Source organism: Cucurbita pepo, chromosome 10 (assembly GCF_057944985.1).
Source record: "Cucurbita pepo subsp. pepo isolate OVF chromosome 10, ASM5794498v1, whole genome shotgun sequence".
Classification (NCBI taxonomy): domain Eukaryota; kingdom Viridiplantae; phylum Streptophyta; class Magnoliopsida; order Cucurbitales; family Cucurbitaceae; genus Cucurbita; species Cucurbita pepo.
The window spans coordinates 11,516,932-11,521,659 of record NC_141807.1 but is presented as its reverse complement, the minus strand read 5'-3'; the positions used below and the strand labels follow the sequence as shown (position 1 = coordinate 11,521,659).

Below are 4,728 nucleotides of genomic sequence, written 5' to 3'. Positions count from 1 at the left end.
AGAGCTCCAGAATCTTCGTTATTTAGAGATCGAACTTTCTGGATAATTTTTTGGAGATATCAACTCCGATCATAGCCTTACCGACCTTGGCTTTGAATACTAGTCGTTGGATGTGATGATCCGTGCATGTTCGTTGTAGATCATATCAAATTTTGGAGGAGATCCGATGGTTGAAATTTGTGTTCGAAGGATTTTGCTCGGATGGTCACGGTAGATGCTCTGATTCTAATTAGAGTGGCATTTCTGTAATTATCCATTCTTCTAGGGGTATTTTGGTAATTTGCCACTTTCCGAATATTTTATTATTATTTTTCTCGAAAAATCCATAATTTTTCTACAAACTCCTCATCGCTTTTTTATCATTTTTTGCTTATTTTGAATCTAGAGAAGAACAAAAAATACTAGATTAAAAATAGAGGTTAGTCCACGGCCCACACTCCAAAGTCCACTCTCATCCACGACCAACTCTTAGTTAGTTGAAAAAAAATGATAAACATGGAGTGAGTAAAACTTAGTAAGTAGCTTACTCGTAGGTTCTTAATCGCGACCTTAAGCTAGGATATTACTTCTTGTTATGTTTTCAAGATCTTAGAACTTAGAGGTCATCATGTCATGTATCATATACTGATCCTGAAAACCTTCCGCTAAAATAACCTTCAATTTTCTCCCCATGAACACATGAGTGGTGTCGTCATAATCATGTAATCCTACTGGTAAATCGTGGTGCAGGACATCTCGTTTAGCTGATGGGAAAGGTAGGCCTATCATAACATCCAGCTCATGATACATATTGCAGGACATCCTACCTAAAGAGGAATAGGGGCCTTTTAGTACACATCGTAATGCAGATAATGGTTACTTATGGGTATGGATCCTAGCAACTTATTTAGCATGTTATTCACATAGTTCTAAGTACTTGGTACATGGATTATTGATGAACCTAGGTTTATACATAATGTCATGGGTTAGGCTTTAGGAGTTGAGGTTTTAGATTAAGAAAACATTAGAGGGTAACCTAACGTGGACTAATTCGTGTGAAAACCTACTAGCACTTTGAGGACCTCTTTCCTTCACCAAACCTATGGGTAAACTTATTTAGAAGGTGCAGGAACAAGTTTGGAAATGAATAGTGGACTATAGTTCTCAAATTCTAGGTAAACCCATGAACACGATACCCCAAAACAAAAAACTCGTATCTCTCGATTGGGTACTCGATTAAGCTTGCTTCTTGCCCCTAATAGTCTACCCTTATTCATAATTTATGGACGGATTTTCCACTACCATTGAAACGTCTAGAATTTCTATAATTTCATTCTTGATTTTTCTGAATCTTCTGCCAGAAAAGTCTTCTCCGATCGGAGCCTTCCTTTTTTAAGCAACTTGTAATTCTTATTCTATAAAAAAATTAATGATTCGGGAAGTTTATACAAATTAGAAAAAGTACCATTTTCTCAATGTTTTTTCAATTTTACTTGTTCTTTACTTCTAGATACAACCTAGTAGGGATTATACACTGTCTCTTATTGGAGACCTTGAGTGTTGCAAATTCTCCTGTCGTTTGAAAACTTTCAGTCATCGAAAGTGTTTATTCTAAAATAGGTCAAGGTACAAGGTTCTTATTTGCCTTCTATTTCCCAAGTGGCTTCTTTTACTCTATGATTCTTCCATAGAACCTTAACCAGAGAGATTTCCTTGTTTCTCAACCATTTGACTTTCTTGTCTATTATTTGAATCGGGTCTTTTTTATACGTTAGGTAATCTCAGAAGAAGAGAGTTTCATGAGCCAGTACGTGCGAACGATCTAGGGTATACTTCCGTAGTATGGATACATGAAAGATATTATGTACTGCAGACAAGTTTGGGCATTGCCCGATTCTCTAGGCCACAGATCCAATCCTTTCTAATATCTCAAAGGGACGGATAAACCTAGGGCTTAGCTTCCCCTTTTTACCCTACCTGAGCACCCCTCTCATGGGGTGCTACCTTTAGGAATATATGATCCCCTACCTACAATTCCATGTCCTTGCGCCTTAGGTCTGCATAGCTTTTCTCTCGGCTTTGTGCGGTTTGTATCTTAGCTTTAATCTTCTGGACTGCGGCGTTGGTACTTTGCACCAACTCTAGCCCAATAGTTGTCGTTTGCCTCCCTTCTTCCCAAAAGATAAGGGATCGAAATCTTCGTCCATAGAGAACCTCGTATGTGGCCATTTGTATGGTGGCTTGGCAAGTATTATTATAAGTGAATTTCATAAGGGGTAGGTACTTATCCGAGCTTCCTGCAAAATCCATCACATATACCCTCAACATGTCTTCCAATATTTGCTTGAGCATTTCTGTTTGACCATCTGTTTATGGGTGGAATGTCGTACTATAACTGCGTACCCAATGCCTTAGTTGAATTTTTCGGTCTAATACTATTTCCTTTTATTGAATTTCCAGAAGCATACCCAATACCTTTACTGATAAATATTCATTTTTAATGTTAGCAATAGTAGCTCAGTTGGGAGATTGTTAGACTGAAGATTTGAAGGTCACACGTGTTTTATCCACGTTCAACGCACCTAATACAAGTTTATTACCTGACTATACAATCTAAAAACATAACTTGCTTGTTCAATCTAAAATTAGTGATTATTTCTTTTTTAAATATAACGAATTAGCGAAAATACCTTTACTTATGAATTTTCATTTTTAATATTAGCAGGGATAACTCTGTTGGGAGAGTGTCAGACTGAAGATTTGAAGGTCACGTGTTTGATCTCCCCGTTCCCCGCACCTGATTCTAGTTGCATAACCTGACTATTCAATCTAAAATTAGTCATTATTCCTTTCTGAAATCTCAATGAATTATCGGAAATACCTAATGTGTTCTAGTTCACCGCACCTTATACAAGTTGGATAACTTGAATATCTTATTAAAAATTAGTGATTATTTCTATTTAAAATTTCAATGAATTAAGCGAACCTTTACTGATGAATTTTCATTTTTAATGTTAGTGTGGATAGCTTAGTTGAGATAGCGTTAGATTGAAGATCTAAAGGTCTCGTGTTCGATCCATGGTGATAAATTGACTATTCAACAAAAATTAGTGATTATTTCTTTATAACATTTCAATTAATAAGTGGAAATACCTTTACTTAAAACTTAAAAACTTTTATTTTTAATGTTAGCAGGGATAGCTCAATTTGGAGAGCGTCAGATTTAAGATTTGAAGGTCACGTGTTCGATCTCCACGTTCATCGGACCTGTTTCTTTTTGCATAACCTGACTATTCAATAAAAAATTAGTCATTATTTCTTTTTAAAATCTCAATGAATCAGCGAAAATACCTTTACTGATGAATTTTCATTTCCAATGATTGCGGGGATAGCTCAGTTGGGAGAGCGTCAGACTGAAGATCTGAAGGTCACGTGTTCGATCCACGTTCACCGCACTTTGTTCAGGTTGTATAATTTGAAGATTTAAAGGTAACGCTTAATCCACGTTCACTGCATTAGCGATTATTTCTTTTTGAATTTTTAATTTTAATATTAGCGTGGATAGCTCAGGGAGAGGGAGAGCGTCATATTGAAGATTTAAAGGTAACGCTTAATCCACGTTCACTGCATTAGCGATTATTTCTTTTTGAATTTTTAATTTTAATATTAGCGTGGATAGCTCAGGGAGAGCGTCATATTGAAGATTTAAAGGTAACGTTTGATCCACGTTCACTGCATTAGCGATTATTTCTTTTTGAATTTTTAATTTTAATATTAGCGTGGATAGCTCAGGGAGAGCGTCATATTGAAGATTTAAAGGTAACGTTTGATCCACGTTCACTGCATTAGCGATTATTTCTTTTTGAATTTTTAATTTTAATATTAGCGTGGATAGCTCAGGGAGAGCGTCATATTGAAGATTTAAAGGTAACGTTTGATCCACGTTCACTGCATTAACGATTATTTCTTTTTGAATTTTTAATTTTAATATTAGCGTGGATAGCTCAAGGAGAGCGTCATATTGAAGATTTAAAGGTAACGTTTGATCCACGTTCACTGCATTAGCGATTATTTCTTTTTAAAATCTCAATTTCAATGAATTAGCAGAAGATCGATTATTTCTTTTTAAAATCTCAATGAATTAGCAGAAGATCACGTTTTTTATCCAACTGGCATAAGTTGACTAAGTTGCATAACTTTACTGTTCAATCTAAAACATGTGATTATTTATTTTTTATGTTATCTAGGATGGCTTAGTTGGGAGAGCATTAGATTGATTATTGGAAGGTCTTGTGTTCAATTTGCATTCATCGCACCTTATAGTTTTATGAATTTTTAGTTTTAATGTTAGCGGGGATAGCTCAGATGAATTTTGATTTTTAATGTTAGCGGGGATAGCTTAGTTCGGACTTAATATCTGAAGGTTACATGTTTAATCCACGTACACCGCACTTGGTTTACATTGCATAAAAAATAAACTAGTTATTATTTATTTTTAAAATTTCAACGAATAATGAATTAGCAGAAATACCTGTACACATGAATTTTGATTTTTAGTGTTAGCGGGGATAGCTTAGTTCGGACTGAATATCTGAAGGTTACATGTTTAATCCACGTTCACCGCACTTGGTTTACGTTGCATAAGTTCATTAAGTTGCATAACTTTATTCAATCTAAAATTAGTGATTATTTCTTTTTAAAATATAATGAAGATAACTTAGTTTTGAGTGCGTCAAACTGAAAATGTGA

At 35.1% G+C, this 4,728-nt stretch overlaps 1 non-coding gene across 1 annotated transcript; it reads left to right on the top strand.

The window, feature by feature from the left end:
- Positions 1–3,361: 3,361 nt before the first annotated feature.
- On the top strand, positions 3,362–3,434 carry TRNAF-GAA (transfer RNA phenylalanine (anticodon GAA)). Its single transcript has one exon. It is a non-coding gene; the product is annotated as a tRNA-Phe (tRNA).
- Positions 3,435–4,728: the final 1,294 nt, after the last annotated feature.